Raw genomic sequence first — 24,506 nt, 5'->3', positions numbered from 1 at the left:
CCGTAGATTGAACGACGGTTCGTGCTGGTCATTCGTATTTCATGTCACGGGTTGGGTAACTTGAGTCTCAATCCAATAACATAGACCACAGACCGTAGTCTAACTTAAGGACCATAGATCTGTCTGTGGATCGACACTTAGTCCATTTTCTGGTCTAACTTTTTGGGAGAGTTTCAGTGGCAAACAACGGATGCACAGTTGGGTCGTAGATTAGACTATGGTTCGTTGATAGTGATCATCGATTGCATCTGCCGATTTCTTAAAAGCTTATTTATATCTGTTTTTAATACGGGATATTACAGTAACTAGCCCTTTGAGTTTACAGGTATGCTACTTATTTCATTCATGTAACATGATTTTTAGTGAATCCATCAATACAGTTGCGTTCTATACTCCGACAAGGTATAGAACGACTTTGGAAATATGAGTAAGACGTTGTATCATCACGAGGCTCATATTGATGGCAAAACAGTTAGAGAAACTCCTAGTAAAGAGTATATAGTTGTTAGTTACAGAAACACCTAGTAAAGTAAAGAGAGTGTGTGTGTGTGTTTGTGTGTATGTGTGTGTGTATATATATATATATATAAAAGATAATCTACAACCAACCCAGTGACATGGCGCCACCACAAGCCAACATTCATATATTTCCTTTATTTTTTCCATTTATGCCCTTGATTCATTGAAAAACAAAAGCTTAAGTGGCTTCCTCTACTGCGATTTAACGACCCGCAAGTACACCCTAGAAGTTAGAGCATCCTTGAGTCGCCACATGGCAAATGAGACTTCAAGAAGTCTCATTAAAGCCACTCGTATCATTCATTGCATAATAAAACATTGTAAAATGAGTAAGAATTGAAAACTTTCTTCACACACGAAGAAATCTTTCCATAATCATTACACAAGCGGAAGACTTTCATTTTAAACATTAAACCTTTACAACATCTCATTGAACCATCTAAACTTTGGAGTATACAACACTTGGGACTAAGCCCATACAAGCCATAAAATAAAGACTAAGACATAAAGGAACATGGGATATTGTCCTCGAATCGATGAGGACTCACCAATACTTCATCTTCAACACATAGAAACTTATCCATCCTCCATGGCATATTAAGACTTCCAATTCCCTAGACTTAAGTCAAAAACGGAAAGAAAGAGGTTAGCACATTAGATGCATTAAGTATGTAAGCATGCAAAAACAATGAAAAAGGGACATTTAATAAATAACATGCTTTTCATGAATTTTTGATTAAAACATCATACTATAAGCATAATAACAACAATCAACATCTTAGAAACACATAAGAAATTATTTAAGCAATTTATCACATTTTTAGAACAACTTTACAGTAAGAAAATTCATCAATACAGTAAACTCCTTCACTGTTACAGTGAAGCCTATCAACTTCACATAGAGCACTTCCTAATCATGCAATCCTCTCACTAAAAGCTATCCTAAGACTCACTTAAGTAAGATAAAGAGAGACCGCCCATACACCCTCTCTAGGCACACCTAAATGATCCTTAAGACCACTTATAATGAGATATACACACTTACAATGCACCAACATATGAACATGAAATTATCCTACCTATGGTGATTCTAAGTCTCGCTTGAGTGAGTTGTGAAGCGACCGCCCATACAATTCCTCACACACACACTTAAGAGATCCTATAGACTATCTAAGATAGAATCAATCTCACTTAATACAACAACATACATTTAACATGACATTCTCCCTTCCAAAAGTTATCGAAGACTTACTCAAGTAAATCAAGAAGATAACATCCATGATTGGCATCTTCAAAATTACCTAAGTAATCCTTAAGACTACCTTAGTTTGGATCATGTTTACATAATCAACCAACTTCCCTAACTAAAGTCATTCTTAAGACTTATCTAGGTAAAATACGAAGTGACAATTCCTATAACCCCTTCAAACCTCAACTAGAAAACCCTTAACTACTAAACACAAGTACTTATTCATTTAATATACTTTCTGAACATAAGTCATTATATTCCTTACTTCATTTAAGACTCATTCATCACCTAAGGACATTCAAGTAAGTATGGTCTTGGACAAGACCTAGGGACTCTAACTAGCATTATTAAAGTCTATTATGCAATGTCTAGATAGTGTCCCATATCACCACCTAAACTTCATAGAACTTCTCTAATGCTAGTAGGTTTCCCATATGACGAGACTAGGCAATTACCGACATAGACCATGATAGCTAAACATGGAATTCGGAGTTCTAACCTACTCCGATGAGGGTGTTTTACTTTCCAAGGGTAGAAAAAGGACACATCCCATGTAGACACATGGTTAAGGAATATGAAGGGCTTTTATGCACTAGACTCATTCTCAAGTAGAGATATATTGTACTCTAGTTTCCTTCTCAAGTAGAGCTACTTCCCGTAACATATTCACTCGGTGCTAGCCTTTGTTCTCATAGATTCATTTACGTTAAAGGTTCATATAAAGGTATTCTATATCAAGTTCATAACCCAATTATATTTACCCAACTAAAGAGATCCTCTAGGGCTACCTTACAATGGCGACATAGATAACTCATAATGAATTTCCTAAGGATAATATGATGTCGTTCAAGCCTATCAAACTTAAGTCCATCATTCATTACATGAAGGATACCATTACTAATTTCAACTTCAATGTTCATAAACTTATCACTAGGTTTAAGGTTCCACGTACATGACCTTCTTAACATCATTTAAGGTCTCACATGTCATTCATTCATACATTAGAAGGGTGCAGTAAGCTTACCTAGTCAAGACATCTCATATTCATATATCTCCATAAATGTATCAAGTAAGGGACACAAGTTTACCAAAACAAGACACAACATACTTTACTTTCTTTCATATAGCATATAATTCTTTGAAGCACTTAGGAATGACCCTTATCATCTTTATGTCATCCTATACATTACTATAACACTATCAATATAACCATCATTGACTCATATAGTCAAGTAGGAATAATCATGTATCAACTCTAACACTACACATATAAAGACATAGTCATAGTCTAACATGATCACCTAATATCAATAGAAGAACACATACTTTCACATTGATCACATGTAGAGTAATATGCTTATACTTCACATAAATCAACTACACAAATCATCTTAGTACTTCAAGTAGTGCTGACAAGGTAATGATCATCACAATACATAAAGTAACAATGACAAGGTCATATCATTCACATAGCACCGCCACCATAAGTGGACCATACTAATCATTATTATAACAAAAAAGTTATGCATAATATTAATAGATTTAGTGCAGCATACCACCCATTCAATCTCACCACTTCAATCCAAAGCTAAATCATCCAACTCAATACCATAAGACCCTTACCCATGGTCATGAACATCAATTCAATACATAAACTATAATACTCAATGAATCTAGGTCAATTCAATATAGATTAATCAATCTAAGATCAATTAGACATCAATTGAATACAATTCTTATATCATTCAATAGGCCATAGAAAACTACACTAGAATTCATAAGCATTAAGTCAATATCAATTCAATAAGCTTAATATTCAATGGATCTAAGAATATAGAATACTCAGTTGATCAAATTGAAACAGCCTATAAACCATACAATCATAATCTATACATAAATCAAGAGTCCATAACAATCTACACATGAATTCAATAATATCAAAGCATGATCACATAACCCATATTTTAGTCAAATTGAGAGATTTGAGAAGTTCAAGGGTTCATGGAGAATTTCATTGGAAAAATAAATTATACATCAATAATATCATATCCTAAGGTTACAAAACGTTTTATGCAAGAACCCAAGAATTAGAGTAGAAATTCAACTTTTTCATCTTTTCGATATCTTTGCAAATCATCTTTAAAATTGTCTCTAATGTGATACAAAGCCTTAGATGAAGAACTACTATACATTTTTAGAAGAATCCAATTATAATTGAAGAAGAAACTCCATTGAAGATCCATCTTCAAGCTCTATCTTCACTTTGAGCTCTCATGGAGGTTTTTGAAGAAACTTTGGGAGGGAATGAGTTTTGATCTAGGTGCTAGGGTTTAAATGAGATTTTAATGACTTATATACTCTTAAAATAATCATAAACACCTAAAATAACCGTCCTCCAATTTTATAAGACTTGGGGTGAATTTTCCAAAACCCCCCAAGTCCTAAAAGAAAGCTGGAAGATTTTTCAGCACCATTGAGGCCCTAACATCCACGGTCCGTGGGTGAGACCATGCCCCGTCGATGGGTTTAGTTGGTTTCTTCTACAGATCCTCAACCTTCAGAAAACATGGATCCATCAATGCCACCCATTGATAGGAAGTTGTCTGGACGATTGACCATCGTTCGAGGCAGTCGCTTGCCACTGCCTGGCAATGTTGAGCTCCAAGCTGGGGTCCTCCTTCTAAGGCCCCTTGTGGGTCCTAAGTGAAGTCGAAACCGGACGTTAAAACTCTAAACACGTACGTATAGGTATTAGGAATATCTCCAAACAAGTACAACATCAAATAAGCCACGCAACATGATAAAACACATCCAAAATAACAAAGACGTCTAAAGGCTATCTTTCGAACGTCACCAAACATTCTTGGACGTTTGACCTCCAAACCTTACCAAACTCAACATTATGACTCTAAACACTATTACAAATCATTTAAGGACCTCATAAACTCATTACTTACTTATAAGAACATGAAAACACATAAGACACATACGTGACTAGTCGTCGAATGTCTTGATCGTCCCTTGATGTTTGACTTCTAACTTCACCAAAATCTTGCGAAATTTCCTCAAACATCATTTTAAATCATCTTATGACTTCAAGACTTCATATCACACACATTAGGCCCTAGTTTCACCTGATTCGTTTTTGAAGGTGTTATGTGTTGTCCCCCTTCTTCCTTCTCCGGGTAAACCTTTTCAGCACTTGGCATTATTTGGTCTCTCTACATAGTTTAATTCTTTTCCCGTTCTTTCTTTATACTATTTTTCTCAATCTTGTTCTTGCTTGCTTTACGTTTGTAAGGTTACTTGATTGTCTACTTTCTTTCCTTATTGCAATCTTCATCTTCTCTGCTACACTTAGTTATATGCATTGATTTTAAATGAGGAAAAAACAAACAGAAAATTATTATTTTCCAGAAATTTACGATGTTTGTCCTTTTGTGGGACAATTATACAGAGAGGATACATATTCTTGTTGGCACAAATCCTGCATAATTTGGACTCTTAGGAATTATGCTTTAAATATCTAACTTATAAACACTACTATAATATAAGAATTTTAAATTTTAAATCAGTAGTTTTTTTTAATTTTTTTAGTTTTATTCATGGTGATTAATTTGTAGTTGTCATTTATCCGACCTAATAGTATAATTTTCTTTTAAAATTATGCATAAGTTATCAAACAAGAATATATTGTGTTACCTAGCACATATTTTATCAAAAAATTATATTATTTATATAGAAAATTCTACGAAGTATAAAAATTAAGAAATATTATTCACACACACAGATATATATATATATATATATATATATATATATATATAAGATCTCGAGATTTTTATTTCGCTACTTACTCTCGAGTTCGAGCCTTAAATATGAAAACGAATCTCGATAATGAATGATTAATCCTGTTTAATCTCTATAAAGAAACCTAGTTAGCGTAAATTTGAATTAGTCGAGCGTCCTATTACTGATACCGAGCACCTAGTAGGAAACCAAATAAAAAGGTTTTGTGTTAAAGGATATACTCTATATTCTTCTTTTTCATTTATACGTCTTACAAAGTAGCTAACTTTCCGAGCTTGAATTTTGGGATGCTAATTTTCTATAAATGAAATTTACTTTTTCTTTCTGTATTACTCAAATATTTAATTTAATTTGTTTAATTTTTTTTTAATTCTATAATCCTACTCACTTACCATATCTTTTATGTCTCTTATACTCCCTTACTCTTTTACTAACCATTTTGTCTTCCCTTTTTCTTTTAGGGTTTCATTGCTTTTCTCTCCTTTTCTTGATTTTAGCTCTTGTTTCCTTGATTTCTCAACTCCACAAAAATGGAAGCTGAAGATGATCAAGAAAATAATGGATCTTGTGAAAAAGGTTTATTTTCAAGTAATTTTAAGGTGAAGATAAATCTTAAGCTCAAGAAAGATAAAGATGAAAGTCGCGGAGATGAAGAAAAGAACATGTTGTTGATGAAGCAAAAGAAAGATCATACATGTTGTGAGTGTGGAAAAGAGTTTAGCTCAGGAAAAGCTTTAGGTGGACATATGAGTAGTGCACATGTTCAAGCAAATCAAAGATTAGAAGAATCTTTGAAGAAGAAAAAATCTTTGATAAAAAGATCAAGAATTGATGATTAAGTTGATGACGACGAAGAAGTTGTTCTCGAAGAAGAAGAAGAGATGGGAGATGTGGTTGTAAGTTGTGAATTTTGTCATAAGAATTTTTCATCTAAGAAATCTTTATTTGGACATATGAGATGTCATCCTGATAGAGAATGGAGAGGTATGAAACCCCCTAGTAAAAAAATATCGAAAAGTAAGGGTTTTGATGAAGCTAGTTTTGAGGATGTGAATGAGGGTTTTGAGGATCGTTTTGCTAGTCTTCGAGATGAAGAAGAAGAAGATGGAGGAGGAGGAGGAGGAGGAGTTCATTTAAATGTGGTTGAACTACCTCCTTTGAAGGATTGGGGTGCGAAGGATAGACGAGGTAGATCCCCTCAAAAGAGATGTGTAAGTAGTACTATAATGGATAATGATAAGGAGCTACATGACGCGGTTCAACAGCTTATAAATTTAGTCAATGGAGACGTGAACAATAACAACAACAACAATAATAGGTCAGAGGTCATGATGAGTAGTAGCACTTCAGTTGGTAGTGCTCCTAAAGAAGTTGCTTTTCGCGATTTGAAGGATAAATCTAAGAAAAAGGGGGTTGTTGCTGATGATACTAAAGAAAAGAATCGCGAAGAAACCAAGAAGAGGAAGAGGGAGAAGGAGCTAGTCAAATTGGAACCGAGCCAGGATTTGGTCCCCAGCCTGGTTCTCAAGAAATCAGTGGAGGTCAAATACAAATGTAATGTGTGTGGAAAGATGTTTGCGACTTATCAAGCACTAGGTGGACACAGATCGAGTCATAACAAGTTCAAGATTAGTATTGAGAACACGATCGATGAAATTAAGGGTAGAAATCATGAAGAAAATAATAATAATACTCAAGATCATGGTCAATTGGGAAATCAAGAAATCAATAATTATGGCAACATTATTATTAATGATCGATATGGATCTAATAATAATAATGTTCATAAGTGCAAATTTTGTGACAAGATTTTTCCTACTGGACAAGCACTTGGAGGTCATCAAAGGAGCCATTTTACAAATAATCAAGAAGAATCATCAAGTCAAAATGCAAGTAAAGTTCTTGATTTTGATCTTAATGAATTGCCTCATTTAGATGATGATACATTATTATAATAGATAATAATAATAATAATAATAATCCAAAAGTATGATTAAATTAGGTTTTATATTTGGGAATTTTATTATATGGTTTTATTGGATCTTTTGATTAGGATGTTTACTTTTCCATAGGTAGTAGGAGTTTATTTCTCATTGATATATGTTATATGTAATATCCTTTAATCATAGTAGTTGATTTTGTTTTGATTTTCTTTCGTTTTTAAGTTCCTTATATACATGTTAAGTCTGTTAAAACTTATTTATTACAATGACTTTACTTATTTGGCTTTGTATATTTTTTTTTTAAAAAAAAAACATGTTTTGAATTGGATAATTTAAGGTTGTTATATTGTTAAATTGGTTAGAAATTTTGTTGGATTGATAAAATATCGATTTGGATTTAATCTTTCATTCTACTATACTATTTTTTCTATTCCAAAGTCTTGTCATATTTACATAATCACAATTTAATTATATGTTAAATGATTCACAAGTCTTACCACATTTACGTACACTTGATTGCAAGTTATGTAGGTCGTATGATTTTAGTACGATCCTTATTCTACCTATTTTTGTTATTATCTATAAGTTTTACGGCTTGACGATACTAATTGCTTGTCAGGGAGCGCTTTACCCCCCTAATGTGGGACATTTCGATGCGAATTCGGATTTAGTCGAATTCTAATGCAGGTACTGAACATCGAGCGAAAACAAAAAAAATCTTTTATCTATATATATTTTTAATTGTTCATATGTTTTTATTTTGGAATTTTATTATATGGTTCTATATTATATCTTTAGGATGTTTACTTTTCCTATAGTAGAAGTTTATTTCTTATTGATATAAGTTTCAAAGTTAATTATATGTAATTTCCTTAAATTAGTTGATTTTCTTCCCTTTTTTAGTTCCTTGTATTAAGTCTTTTAAATTTTGCACTGTTCACAAATTATATCGACTTCATTACACTTTATAGGTCATATAAATTTGACACATTCTTCATTCAACCTATCTTGTTAAATTTCTCAAAAATCTTACACAATTTGCAAAACTTCCCCTCGTTCAAAATTTATGTCACATGGCTTTTATTTTTAACATAATTTTTCATTCTACCTATCTTATTAAATTTCGATGTTATACCCATGATAGAATCTCCAAAAATATACTATTTTTAGCAAATCCGACACAAACTCTTGATATTTTTTGAAGAATCCGAACAACATAGTTGTTAAGAACAAAATAAGTGCATAACTGAAAAGACTGTCAACAAAAGCTACACTAAACAAGATATCAAAAGAGTCCTACATAAAAACAAATAGACCAAGTCATATTTTACTTGCAATTATTCAAAACAACTTGATGTTCGTCAAGAAAATTTATAAATAGGAGCATGATACTTCACACCGTAAACCCACTGAAAAGAGAATGTTGAAATTTTATTCCCTTTCAAGTAATAGAATTATTTGTTGTTTATCGGAAATATCTATAACCGGAGCGCTAGACTAATCCATAACTTGTAAATCAGATTGGATTGATTGACCAAAAGCTTAGACCTTCATTGACAGGAGCGGAAAAGGCTAGACCAAAATCTACCCTAGCTAAATCTATACCATCTAAATTTGTTCCAAGATTCTAGGACTAGCTAAATCTGTACTACCTAGGATCACGATGCATGCTGTATCAGTAGAAAATCTGCACTAGCAAAATCTATTCAAAGTGTGCCGAAACACCCCCTGTATAGAATAGCAAAAGAAAAGTATAATTCAACAATCCTTCTGCTAGCCCAAGATTGTTAACTAAGATCGGAAGATTCAACTTAGGAAGAGGAATATAGAAGGGAGAAAAAGTATTTTGGATAGAAGAACTTTGGTATAGAAGATGACTATTGATTTGGGTTGATTACAAATGTACAAGACAACCCATATTTATACTTGTTCATGGATGGTTCTAGAAATTCTTCTAGATACTTCTATAAAGAAAATTCTAGTGATCTTTATCTTCTACCCTATAATATCTAGATATTTTTTGAAGATAACTATTCTAGATTCAACACTAGACTATTCTAGAAACTATACTAGAATAATCTATGATATTCCAAAAATCAATTTTATCATTTTTCACTCCCCCTTAAAGTGACTTTTGGAAACTACCCCACACTTGTTGTGGAAGAACTCAAACGAAGATTGAGCCATGTCTTAGCGAAAATCTCAACATTTTCTTCCGTACTCCTTTTCCTTCTTCAAATGATAAATATTTTTTATCATCGAAGGAGCCATGTGAATTATCTCGTCGCTGAGTTCCTAGACTCCCCCTTTTTCTTAACTTCCTTACATTTGTACTATCTGGAGAGACATCTATGTTGTACAAGTTTGGAACTCCGATGCTCAAAATTTGGAACATGTTTCTTCCAATGCAACTCCATAATATTGAGAGATTTCATTAGTATTAGCCCCTTCATCTGAGTCAGGATGATATTGTCATCTATTTCTTGTGAAGCCTCAACACCATAGTAGGATGCACCATCAAATTTCCTTTCTAGCTCTTCAATTACTTGTTTATCATGTTTAGAAGTTTCGAAAGTTATATCATCTATCGCTTCGCCTGAAATTTGGCCTTCAAGGTCGGCTACTCCATCTATTTGATCAACATTTTCTCCATTTACTTCTAATATTTGATCTAAGCCAATGACTAACCTTGATATGGCTGACGATTGATCAGAGACTTCAACTTCCCATACATCTTCCTCAGTACTTTCTCCATAAAGGTCACCATCAACATACATAGCTCCAGACATTTGTTCAGAATCTATTTCCTTGATTTATTTGATAAAAGCTACCATATCCCCAGTATGAACATCTTCAAGATTTCGTTGCTTCATATCGATGACATCATTGTCTTGCTTCTCCATGTAATCGACTGTATTACGTTCTGAATCCTCGATCAGGTTTTCTTCAAGGTTGATGGAAACCATAGCATCTATTGCTCGAGCCCAGTCTTCTTCTTCTTCAACAACTTTTTGAGCCATATTGCTCTCTTTGGCTCAATAATATCTTTTTGTATGCCCTATTTCTCCACAACGATAACATCTGAGAGGCTTCTTACCATAATAGTTAGAAGACTTCCTTCTAACTAGGTGAGAGTGATCCATCTGAGGATCGAGAGTGTAGCATATTTCTTGTTTTTCCTTTAAAGTTCCTCTTGTTGGCTACCAGAGCATTTTCTTCTCCTTTGACAAATATACTAGCCAACTGCTTGGCTAGTAATTCCTGTGACGATAATAAATTTTCAAATTCCTCCAAGGTTGGTTGTTAAGCCCATCCTTGAATCGACGTCACAAATGGAATGTATTCACGTTTAATTCATGAATTAGTATTCTTCTTATTCGTGCTTCCGGAATAGCCTCTTTCGGATTCAACAAAGATATCTCAGAGCATAAGTTCTTAATCTTCAAAAAATACTCGAAAATAGAAAGATTACGTTGAGTGGTGTTGGCCAATTCATTCTCCAATATCTGCAGTCGAGCTTCAATCTTTTTGTTGAACAAGTGATCGAGGGTCCTCCATATCTTGTGAGCTGATTTATACTTTACAAGGTGATCAAATAAATTGGAGGAGATTGTCCTCTTTAGAATGAACTCCTCCTTCGCATTAACTTGCTTCCACTTCTTGTATACACTGTTATTTTTTGGTCCGTCAGCAGGAGGACTTGTGTCATTCCCGTTAACAATATCCCACAAATCCTCTCCTACAATGTATGATTTCATACATGTTTTTCATACTTTGTAATTTGACTAATTCAACAACTCCATCCCCAATCCATTAACATGGCCTCTAAAATCCATATAGACAAACTAGTTGAATCTACACCAATCCGATCTTGAAATAAATCCCACTAGCCAATCTATGACTATGTCTCTGATACCATGTAGTGAATAACAGAAGAAAAGTATAATTTGGGAAGCCTTCTGCTAACCCAAGATCGTTAACTAAGATCGAAAGATTCAACTAAGGAAGAGGAAGCTAGAAGGGAGAGAGTATATTGGATAGAAGAACTTTGGTATAGAAGAAGACTATTTGGTTGATTACAAATGTACAAGACCACCCATATTTATACTTGTTCATGGATGGTTTTAGATATTCTTCTAGATACTTCTACAAAGAAAATTTTAGTGATCTTTATCTTCTACTCTAGAATATCTAGATATAACTTGAAGATAACAATTCTAGATTCTACACTAGACTATTCTAGAAAATATACTAGAATAATCTATATGATATTGCAAAAATCAACTTTATCATATTTCACACCCTGAACCCCTCGAATCCCAAATCGACCTTCCCAACATATCCCAAAACATTGTATAAACCTACTTGAAGTTTTAAATCAAGCAATGGAGTGCTAATACTTAATCCGAGGGGTTGGATTGTTACATGTAGTTTCTCTCATCAAAAGCTTTATTTTTTTCCACTTCCTAATCAGTTTCTTTCTTTCTTTATTTTGACATTTGCAACTACTACTGGGACTGTTTTGGCTCTTTGGATGGTTCCGATGGAATCACTTGATCAAGATGGCTGGAAGATAGCAGCCGCTTCTTATGGGAAGACACATAGGTCTGCTTCCTACGCCATTTTTCTTTGACAACAACATTTCAGGTTTTTGTTGTGATGCTTATTCTGAAAGTATGTTGACTTCACTTGATTAATCGTTGATCCATTTAATTGCTATTTTTGACACACTACGAAAAATTTGAAAATACTTGACCTTCATGCTTTGATGAAATTCAAATCTATAGGCTGTCCGCTTAGAAATTATTATACATGTTGTAAATCCATCAAATAATTCCTACTCAGATCTTGACCATATGGTGTCTCAAATTTGTAAGCAACTTTTTAATTTACATGAACTACAAGTAAGGAAACTCTTACGGAAAATGAGTTCACTTTCTCTTTCGCTTGGTCATGGAAGTTCACTCATTTAGGATAGGATAATTCATTGTGAGTGCCTTAAATGATTCATTGTTAAAGTTCAAATTTGTTCACTGTAATATGGGTTGGAGTTTACTGTAAAGTTTTGAAAGTTACTGTAAATGGTCCCTTTTGGTTTTAAAATATGGAATCTCTTATCTAGGTGTTAAGTAATGGTTCTTATGATGTTTTGCTTCTATATTCTTGAATATTTTACTTAAATTGCACGAAAAATTATTTTACTAAACTGTCCCTTTTCGCATGTTTTTGCATATGTCATACTAAGTACATTATTTGTACTAACCCCATACTTTTCTATACCTTATAAGTATAGGTTGAAGACTTTTTGGAAGATTCGAAGGCGAAGCTTGGGAAATTCACTCTCTCAAGAATTGGTAAGTCCTCATATATCCGAGGACATAGTCAATTGTTTTCTAGCTTTATTATTAAGACTTAATATGTATTTAATTTCAATGTAAAGGGTCGTGTCCCTAAGATATTATAAGTCGTGTCTTACGTTTGGCTTGTGACGATAAGATTTGTTAAGTATTTATGAAAGATTTCCTTTTTATTAATTTATTCGTGAAAAGTTTTTACTCCGCACTACTTTTCATGTTATATGTAATGAATGCTAGTTGAAGGTCTTTACAAGACCCCAAAAGGTCAAGTATGCACAGACACGAAACGAGGGTTCCTCCTAACTTTTAGGGATGCTTTCGGATCGTGACACTTAATAAGTAAGAGATTGTCCCATTCAAGTAAAACACTTGTAGTAATAACTTATACATTGTCTCATCCATCTCTGTTCAACATAGATTAACAAATTTTGCCCTTTAAATTTGGATATTGATTGTGAGGACAATCTCGATTGCCAAAAGACTCTATTTATTTTTCAAAAAAGAAAAATTTATTTATGTGGCCATAGCTCTTAGAGTTGTGTGCATCAGAAGGTGATAAATAGACAGAAGGGAAAGAAGTAGAGTCTATCACGATAGCTGAGCATATTATTGGTGAAAATGGGGAGGTGTACCAAATGAAGTAAAAGTGGACCTAGTTAGCAAGATTAAGCCTAAGTTTATAGAATGACCTGATTGTGAAAACAAACAAAATTCGGACAATCCGTGAATTTGCAACTTGAGTTTTTCAAATCTGATAAGTCCATTATATTCAGTTTATTGTATAGAAAAAATAGACAAGTATCTTAGACTTATTTTTTGCTTGAAATATGTCCTATGCTTGATTTTGAGGAAAACAATCAACTAAAAATTGAAATTTCTCTTATGAAATTGAAATTCACCCTCTCAAAGACTTTTGCTTAAGAGTTGTCACATCAACACCAAACAGTAAATACAAACTATAATCGACAAATATATTATATGGTAGACCTAGAATAGAGCAAATAACGTAGATTTAAGACAAACCAATGTAGTACTCTTTAAAATTTCTCGAAAATCATTCAATGGGGGACTTGGAAATCATGAAGCAGCAGAGAATCCATCAAAATTATTCACCTTTATACCCATAAATTGTTTTTGTAAGACCAGTGGAGCTTCAACTGAAGTAAAAGATATCAATGCCCAAGAAGACAAACGAGCTTCACTAGAGAGATTTCTTCACCAGAAGTTCTACCTCAAATAAAATGATCATGATGACTAAGATAAAAGTGTTCTTTGGTTGAAAGAGGGTTTTATGGGAAATGGTTTTTTTCTTTTTTATTTTCTAATCAGATGAAAAATTTTGGCGCTTTGCACAATTACCGGAGGGAAATATAATTTAGGGTGTATATATATATATATATATATATATATATATATATATATATAGATATATATACACTAGAAGGGAGGCCCTTGCATTGCACGGGGCACAAAGCCCAACAATTTATATATTTTTAAATCTTAAATATTATTTAAGGGGAAATGGTCAATAATTTAGTATACAAAATGGCTAAAAAATGCCCTTTTTCTGAATAAATGTATTTTTTTTAAAAAAAAAAAGACAATCTTCCTCCTAATTAAAATATTATTAAGTAATACTATTCTTATTTTCTTTCTTTTGAAATTACATAATACCATGTTGGCTAACCCTATTTTTGCAAGATGGAGGACATTTGTAATATGGACCACACTCGTGAACAAAAAGTTTTGCTTTAAAAATAGAGCTTCTTGGGTTGAATGGAAACTCGCCTCCGTTCTTAGAAGCACAAGACCACTGTTCAATATTCGAGCATATTCTTGTGCAACAGCAACCTTGAGGCCTAATGATATAATACAAATCAGGATACTTCATGTTAGTAATGTATGTGAAAGGTGGGGGGTCTCCATCATCCATTGCATCGATAGAGAGGATTGATATATTTTGCTTCCCTTTCGAGACATCATACTCCATAACAAACTTTGTGTGCATAGTACATTTTGGTGCCTTGAAATAATTTTCACAAATATGATTGACATTGAATAACTGAGTTAGTTATGGTTGGCCAAGATACCTCTAATGTTCGAACATGAACATATATTTTACAATTAGACCTCTTTGTCTCCAACACTTAGTTACAACGTCCAACACAAAGTAAATGTAATCGGTCTTTTCACCATTAATTCTTTGACGGCCAGAAATGACCATTACTAAATATCCCAAATCCATTGAGTTCATCAAGGAAAGAGTATCCCTTTTAAGCTTCTGATTACCACTCTTGCATTAACAGATACTCAAGAATTATCTTCATAAATGAACTTTTGAGAAGATATAGTCTTATTCTCGTATACACCAAAATCAACAATTTAAGTTGAAGCATCTTTTCTATTAATATGCGCATATTCAATGCCCCTAAAAATTTTGTGATGTAGTCCGACCATATCAAGTTCTACCTTGAACCAAAATTGATCACCAATTTCAACTCAAGGTACATGGACAAAGGACCACTGAGAATTTAACTAGTTTCCTTCTTTTCTAAAAATCATTGCAACCTCTATTTTGATGTGTCTACCTTGTTTTTTCTTTCTTTCTTTTCTCGCAAAAGCTTAGTATATTCATCACCAAAAATCTTGAGAGTCTCTCTAACTTATTTTCATTTCTTAATATGTTCATATTCCAAAATATAGGGAAATTTAGCTTCATTTATAATACGTCCACTGTTTGAAAACCATTCACATCTTGAATAAATTGATGAAATTTTGGAAATATTAAACTTATGATTAATCAAGACATAATGTCATTTAACATTGTTTCCATTGTTTTGACGGACGGATGGAGGACAGTTATTAGGAAAATTATTGCTAATATCAACTCTTATGCTCTAACATAGCGAGAGAGATATTATCAATCATGTGATGAAGTTTCTTCCTCCGTAACTTCTTTGAGAAACTTGTTTTTACCGGCACAACTGATTATCAATCATAAACATTACATGATTATTAACACTGACACGACAAGGCATTATGAATGATTGAATCAAACTGGAAAAAAATGTTATATCAAAGCAGAAAAAAACACATCATGAAACAAAAAGAAATACGACCTAACAAGAAAATAAGAAGACTAGTGAAACTCATATTAGGGTTAAAGGAGAGCAAAATTTTGAAATAATTTGAATTGGGGGTGGGGTTGGGGGGATTAGTGTCATAGAAAGAGTCGAAATAGAAAGATTTAACACTCTACATTAAACTTCTGATCCTTATAATTAAACTTTTGTCGCAAAATAGTCTTTTAAGGTAGGAACAATTTTCTCTAATTAAAAAAAGAAAATGGGTTGATGTGGTTTGAGTAATTTAAAACAAATCTTCAAAATTTCATTATTTCCCAGCATTTCTCATAAGTGTTTCTCAAAGGTCTTACTAAGGGAAATCCACTATAGTTACATATTGAGGAAAAAGCTTAAGGCGTCATTTTTAAAAAAAAACTAGTATGTATGTAAAAATAATTAATTTAGAAGGCAAAAAAAATTAATTAATGTTTATAAAATAAAAATTCATGACTTTGTGTTTTGCTTAACTTGAGACGGGTCCAACAAAATTCATCTAAGCATATGAAACAAAGTAAGGAAAACCAAAGGATTAACATTAAGAAACATGAGAGAAATAAAACTAACACTATGTTTGGATCATTGTTATCTATTGTATTGTATTGTATTGTTATTATACCTACAATGTTTATTTCGATTGTTAATCAAAATGTATTGTATTGTATTGTTAAATTACATTGTTACGTATAGGGATGTGCATCGGTCGGTTCGGTTCAGTTTTACATATAATCGGTTCGGTTTATCGATTTTCGGTTTTAAAATATGCTAACCCAATAACAAACCAATAAGAATTTTTTTATCGGTTTATCGATTTTGATGTTATCGGTTCTGTTACGGTTAAGCCAATAAAAAAATGTCGATCAAATAATATATAATAGTACTTATGTTATAATTACATGTTACCAACTTACCGCCAAAACATAATAGAAAACTTTGAATGTTGATCAAATTACTAACATTCACAAACTTGCAAAAGCTATCGCCTACAATACGAACTAGAATTAAAACTAAAATAAAATATTTCAACGAGACAAGCTTGAACAGTTGCTTGATCCACCACATAATCAACAAAGTTCTCACCAATTTCCTAATCAAAAAATCACATAGCCTGAAAAGCTAATATTGAATCTATTTATTTATTAAATTATGTATATTTAATATTGAGGAAGGGTAAAGTAGTAAATAACTATCGTCTTATTGGGTTATCGGTTTACCCAATAACCCAATAGGAAAAATCAAAACCTACCCAATAACCCAATAATTATTTTTTCTAAACCCATTAAAAACCCAATAACATTTTATCGGTTCGGTTTATTGGTCGGTTCGGTTTTTGCACAGTCCTAGTTACGTAACAATGAAAACCCATAATTTATGGAACAACCAATTTGGTGTGTTCCTATTGTTACTTAATTTCTTTTTTCAATTATATATTTACATAATATTTCAAAATACTATTTTACACTTTATCTTAATTATTTGAATCTAGTCAAACCTCATACAATAGAATAATTAGGATATTTCAGTAAATTTATAAATTACAATACAATACGATACGATCAAACCAAACAATTAAAATGTTATTAAACAACAACAAATAATACAGTCTAGCCAAACATTGTGTCTCTACCATACCATATAGTACAATATAATACAATAGATTATGAAACAGTGGGTAACAATGATCCAAACAAAGTGTAAATAACTTCAAAACACCAAGAAAAGAAATAACTTACTTTTAAGTATGAATCCATATGTTGACTTCTTGAGATCCAAAAAATTCTATCAACCCAAATTATCTAAAAAATATTAGAGGAAGATGGAACAAGGGTGTACCAATAACACAATACAAAACTCTTGTTTATACTAATACTAGAAGGATGATGCCCGTGCATTGCACGGGCCTAACGTGTCATTGAAATAAATAAATTATTAAGAATTGTGTGTACAACATTCGTATGATATTTTTACAATATGTGCAAAAATAATGCTAAGTAAAATTTAATTGAGATTATTGCCAATCCTTCTATTTTGCAAAAATGAAATTCAAGTAAAATTTTTCAAAACATTTGCATAAAAAGAAAAAAGTTGCAAATCATATCATCGTTGACCACTTCCTTGTGGTTTCGTGGAGCCATCAATGTAGACATTACGGAAAACGTGGTACCATATGTCCCTGTAATCACAACTGAAAAGGCATACCAAGTGGTCAATGGCCTTGTGCACCTGGAAGGAAATATTTCGGACGAGGCCCAATCAAAATTTCACAGTAAGCTACATAAATCTATTTGTCCTATATATGGTAAAATTTGATGAACTTGTAGTGTCTAATTAGTGTATTTTGACATTTCAAAACAACAACTACAACTATGGGCCATGTGGAAGAGCCATCGGAGTGGACCTTTTAAACAATCCTGATTTAGTAGCTACAGACCCAGTCATCTCATTCAAGACAACTATCTGGTTCTGGATGAACCCTCAATCACCAAAGCCTTCTTGCCACGATGTCATCATTGGAAGATGGAACCCATCTGTCGGTGATCGATCAGCCAATCATCTTCCTGGATTTGGTGTCATCACAAACATCATCAATGGTGGCCTAGAATGTGGTTGTGGTAATGACAACAGGGTACAAGATCGAATTGGGTTTTACAGGAGGTATTGCGGAATTCTTGGGGTTAGTACTGGTGACAATCTTTATTGCGGCAACCAAAGGTCTTTTGGCAGCTAATTCTATGTAATAACTTCATTATATGTTTTGTTGTATTCTCGCACAATGCAAGGATCAACGATAAAATGAAGTTATAATAATATGATTGTAGTTTGATTAGTACCATGGCTATATATATAGTTGTGTTCAATAATAAATAAAGATTTTTATCTTAAGATACATATATTTCAATAAAGTCCACAAGCATTAAGTTCCAACTTCAAAAACCAAATCAATGTGCACGTAGTTATAATTCATTTGGTAACCACTTGTACAACTTCAAGAACCAAATCAGTGTTATATCATAACACAAAAGATTATATAAACCTTAGCCTCCAAGAAGGTTCCTCTCTAATGCTAGCTAGAAAATGACTCATTTTCAAGGTCTAACGAGCCTAGAGCAGGTAAACCCCCCATTATGTCGATTTTTGTGTGCTATAGTCCATAGGATTTTTTGTTATACGGAATTTTTTGCCAAAAATTTATAAGAATGTCTGTTAAGACCTTATCTATGGATCCAGATGGTCACCACAGCCAAAAAAGGATCATTTTCAAGGTCAAACGATCCTTAGAGCAGGTAAAACCCCTAATTTGATGATTTTCATGTGCTATAGTCCATATCATTTTTGATGATCCGGAATTCCGAGATCATTTTTGCCAAAAAATTGCATGGGCGTTTGTTAAGACCTTATCTATAGAGTAGATTGGTCACCACGGCTAAAATGGGCCATTTTAAATCTCAAATGACCCTAAAGCAAGTAAGAACCTCATTTTATCGATTTTTATGCACTATAGTCCACTATCTTTTTTAGTGATCCAAAATTTTGAGATTATTTTTGCCAAAAATTTACATGGATTTCTTCAAGACATTATCTATGGAGCTGGTTGGTCTCCACATCTAACACAGTCCATTTTCAAGGTCAAATGAACCCCAAAGCATTTAAATCCCCTAATTTGTTTATTTTCGTGTGCGATAAGTCCATGAGATTTTTAGTGATCCAAAATCCCAACGTCTTTTTTGATGAAAATTTACATGGACGTCTGTCAAGACCTTATCTATGGAGTCGGTTGGTCACCACGGTCAAAACGCTCCATTTTCAAGGTCAAACGAGCCCTAAAGCATGTAAACCCTCTATTTTGTAAATTTTCATGTGTTATAGTCGACAAGCTTTTTTGATGATCCAGATTTCCAAGATCATTTTTGCCAAAAATTTGCATGGACATTTTTAAGACCTTATCTATATATTCGGTTGGTCACCACTGCCAAAACAACTCATTTTCGAGGTCAAACGATTCCCAAAGCAAGTAAGCCCCCATTTTGCCAATTTTCCATTGCTATAGTCTACCATCTTTTATTTGTGATCCAGAATTCGAATATCATTTCTACCAAATTGTAAAGAGATATCTGTTAAGACCGTATATATGAAGTCAGTTGATCACAATGGCCAAAATAGCTCATTTTCAAGGTCAACGAGTCTAAAAGTAGGTTAGCCCCTCATTTTATCGATTTTCTTGTGTTATAGTTCATGAGAGTTTTGGTGATCCAAAATTCTGACGTTATTTTTGCCAAAAATTTACATGGATGTCCGTTAAGACCTTATCTATGGATTCAGTTGGTCACCGCGGCCAAAAGACAATTTCCAAGGTCAAATGAGCCCTAAAGCAAGTAAACCTGCAGCAGGATCTGTCATCTTGGTTGGAATTTCTTTAAATTTGGGAACCTACGGGTTTTTAAGATTTTCAATACCCATGTTTCCCGAAGCGGCACTTTGTTCCCCTATTTTGTTAATTTTCGTGTTCTATAGTCCACCATCTTTTTGGTGATTCGTAATTTCGAGATCATTTTTTTTAAAACATTGCATGGACGTCCATTAAGACCTTACTATAGAGTCGGTTCGTCACCACGATAAAAATGGCTCATTTTTAAGGAAAAACAAGCCCCTTAGCAGGTAAATCCCTCATTTTGTTGATTAACATATGCTATCATCAATGAGATTTTTGGTGATTCAGAATTTCGGTGTCATTTTCGCCAAAAAATAATTGAAATCTGTTAAGACCTTATGGATATAGGTGGTCACCACGGAGAAAACGACCCATTTTCAAGGTCAAACGACCCGAGAGCATGTAATCTCATTTTATTGATTTTTGTGTAGAGTCCATGGAATTTTTTGCGATCCGAAATTCAATGTCATTTTTGCTGAAAATTTACATGGACGTCTATTAAGACCTTATCTATGGAGACGGTTGGTCACCACGGCCCAAATGACTAATTTTAAATGTCAACGAGCCAAGAGTAGAAAAACACATATTTGACCAATTTTTGTGTGTTACAGACCATGGAATTTTTGTGATCTTGAATTTTCAACAAAATGGACGAATTTTTTTGTGAATGTCCGTTAAGACATTGACAAAGTATTCAGTTTGTCCCACGGGAAAACGGGCACATTTTCAAGTTCAAACGAGCCACAAAGCAGGTAAAAAAATGTAATTTTTCCAATTTTTGTGTGCTAGTCCATGAGCCCAAAGCAAGTAAACACAGATTTTACCGATTTTCGTGTATTATAGTGCATTAAAATTTCGTGATCCAGAATTCTCAAAATAAATGACCAAAAATTTTTGGGGACGTCCTTAAGACGTTGGCAATGTATCTGGTATATCCCGAGTGAAAAATTGGCAGATTTTCAAGTTCAAATAAGCTCCAACGCAGGTAAACGCAATTTTTTCCAATTTTCATGTGTTATAGTCAATAGCATTTTTATGGTCCGAAATTCGAGAAATAAAATGGCCAAAATTTTTCATAGACGCCTGTTAAGATATTGTCAATGTATCCAGTTCGTTCTACATGGAAAACAGACTCATTTTTCAAGTTCAAACAAGCTCCAAAACAAGTGAATTTTAGAGTTCAAATGAGCCCCAAAGTAGATAAACATAGATCATTCCAATTTCGTGTGATATAGTCAATGAAATTTTTGTGATTCACAATTCCAAAAACAAAATGGTCAAAATTTTTAGTGAACAACCGTTAATACGTTGGCAATGTATCCAGTTCGTCCCGCGAGGAAAACGAGCGAATTTTCATGTTCAAACGAATCTCAAAGCAGGTAAACACATATTTTCTGACTATACTCCATGCAATTTTTGTGATTTAGAATTCTTGAAACGAAATGGCTGAAATTTTTCGTATATGTTTGTGAAGACGTTGACAATGTATATAATTTGTCTCGCGGGGAAAACGAGTGCATTTTCAAGTTCAAACAAGTCTAATGTAGGTAGATGCATATTTAAATGATATGAATGTACTATGGTCCATGGAATTTTTGTGATTCGAAATTCCCGAAATGAAATGAAAAAAAATTATTGACGTCCATTAAGATGTTGGCAATGTATCCGATTCATCCTATAGGGAAAAAGCGAATTTTCAAGTTTAAACGAGCCCCAGAACAGGTAAACACAGATTTTCCTGACTTTGGTGTGTTATAATCCATGGAACTTTTGTGATCCAAAATTTTCGAAGGAAAACAACCAAAACTTTCCGTGAAAATACATTAAAACATTGGCAATGTATCTAGTTTATCCTACGGAGAAAGGGGGCGCATTTTCAAGATCAAACATACCTTTTCACTAAAGAAAAGTCATATAAGTCATTAATTAAAAAGCTCTCCTTTAATCCAAATACACAACCACTTCACAATATGCAAAAAAATTATGGATTGTTACATTTGCTTTTATTATTTCTAATTAATTATTTGATTTGGTGCATTAAAACTAACATGCATAATAATACACATGCATTAAAATACACAACTTGAAATACATGGATGTCCGTTAAAACCTTATCTATGGATTCGGTTGGTCACCATGGCCAAAACGACCCATTTTAAAGATCAAACGATCCCAAGAGCAGGTAAACACATATTTTTCTGAAATTCGTGTGCTATAATCATGAGATTTTTTTGTGATTTGGAATTCCAAAATCATTTTTAGCAAAAATTGTATGGACATCAGTTAAGAACTTATATATGGAGTCGGTTGATCACCACGGTCAAAATAGTCCAATTTCAAGGACAAACGAGCCCCAAAGCATGTAAATCCCCCAATTTAACAATTTTCGTATGCTACAATCTACCATCTTTTTATATTATCTAAAATCCCGATATAATTTTTGCAGAAAAATTACATAGATGCCCATTAAGATCTTATCAATGGAGTCGTTGGTCACCACGATCAAAACGGCTCATTTTCAAGGTCAAACGAGCCCAAAACACGCAAAACCCTCCATTTTGTTCAATTTGTGTAGTCCACCATCTTTTTTAGTGATCTCATATTCCCAGATAACTTTTACCAAAAATTTACACGGGCGTCTGTTAAGACATTTTCTATGGTGTCATTTTGTCAGCACGGCTACAATGACTCATTTACAAGGTTAAACGAGCCTAGAGCAGGTAAACCTCCATTTTGCTATTTTTTGTGCTATATAGTCCACCATATTGTTTGGTGATCTAGAGTTTCGAGATCCTTTTTGGAAAATTTTACGCAGACGTTCATTAATAACTAATCTAATGAGGTTGATCACCATGACCAAAACGGCCCATTTTCAAGGTCAACTGAGCCCAACAGAAGGTAAACCCCTTATTTTATCAATTTTCGTGTGATATATAGTCCACCATCTTTTTTTTATTATCCAAATTTTTTGATATCATTTTTGCCAAAAATTTATATAGATATCCGTTAAGACCATATCTATGAATTCGGTTGGTCACCACGACCAAAACGGCCTATTTTTAAGGTAAATGGAGACCAAAAAGGTAAATCCCAATTTTGTCAATTTTTGTGTGCTATAGTCCATGAGATTTTTGGTGATTCGAAATTACAAGATTATTTCTGCAAAAAACTACAGAACATTCGTTAATACCTTATCTATGTAGGCAGTTATCATCATGGCCAAAACGATCCATTTTCAAGGTCAAACAAGCCCAGAGAAGGTAAACCCCCCATTTTGCCAATTTTCGTGTCTTATATAGTCCACATCTTTTTTGGTGATCTGAAATTATGAGATCATTTTTGCCAAAAATTTATGCGGATGTCCGTTAAGACCTTACCTATTGAGTCGGTTGGTCACCACGATCAAAACGGTCCAATTTAAAGCTCAAATGAGCCAAGAGTATGTAAGCCCCCCCCCCCCCCATTATACCGACTTTTGTATGCTATAGTCCATGGTATTTTTGTTGATCCAGAATTCCAAAATAATTTTTGCCAAAAATTTATACAAAGGGTCGTTAAGACCTCATCTATGGAATTTGTTGGTCACCATGGTAAAAACGATCAATTTTTAAGGTCAAAAGAGCCCAGAGTAGGTAAACCCATATTTTTTCAATTTTCGTGTGCTATATATAGTCCACAATCTTTTTTGGTGATCCGGAATTCTAAGATTAGTTTTATCGAAAACTTACATGGATGTCCATTAAGACCTTATCTATAGAGACGGTTGGTCACCATGGCTAAAACGTTCTATTTTCAAGGTCAAACGAGCCCCACAAAAGGTAAACCCCCCATTTTGTTAATTTTCATGTGTTATATTCCACTATCATTTTTAGTGATAAAAAATTCTTACATCTTTTTTGCCAAAAGTTTGCATGGACGTTCATTATGACCTTATCGATGAAGCTGGTTGTTCACCACAGAGAAATGGCCCAATTTCAAGGTTAAACAAGCCTAGAGAAGGTAAACCTCCTATTTTGGTCGATTTTCGTTTGCTATAGTCCACCATTATTTTTTATGATCCCAAATTGTGGGATCATT

At 33.4% G+C, this 24,506-nt stretch overlaps 1 pseudogene; it reads left to right on the top strand.

Annotated features, from left to right (window-relative positions):
- Positions 1–6,108: 6,108 nt before the first annotated feature.
- Positions 6,109–7,533, top strand: LOC138339053 (zinc finger protein ZAT9-like; annotated as a pseudogene).
- The last annotated feature ends 16,973 nt before the right edge of the window (positions 7,534–24,506 follow it).

This window comes from Solanum lycopersicum, chromosome 10 (assembly GCF_036512215.1).
Source record: "Solanum lycopersicum chromosome 10, SLM_r2.1".
Taxonomy (NCBI): Eukaryota; Viridiplantae; Streptophyta; class Magnoliopsida; order Solanales; family Solanaceae; genus Solanum; species Solanum lycopersicum.
This window is presented reverse-complemented; position numbering and strand designations above follow the sequence as displayed.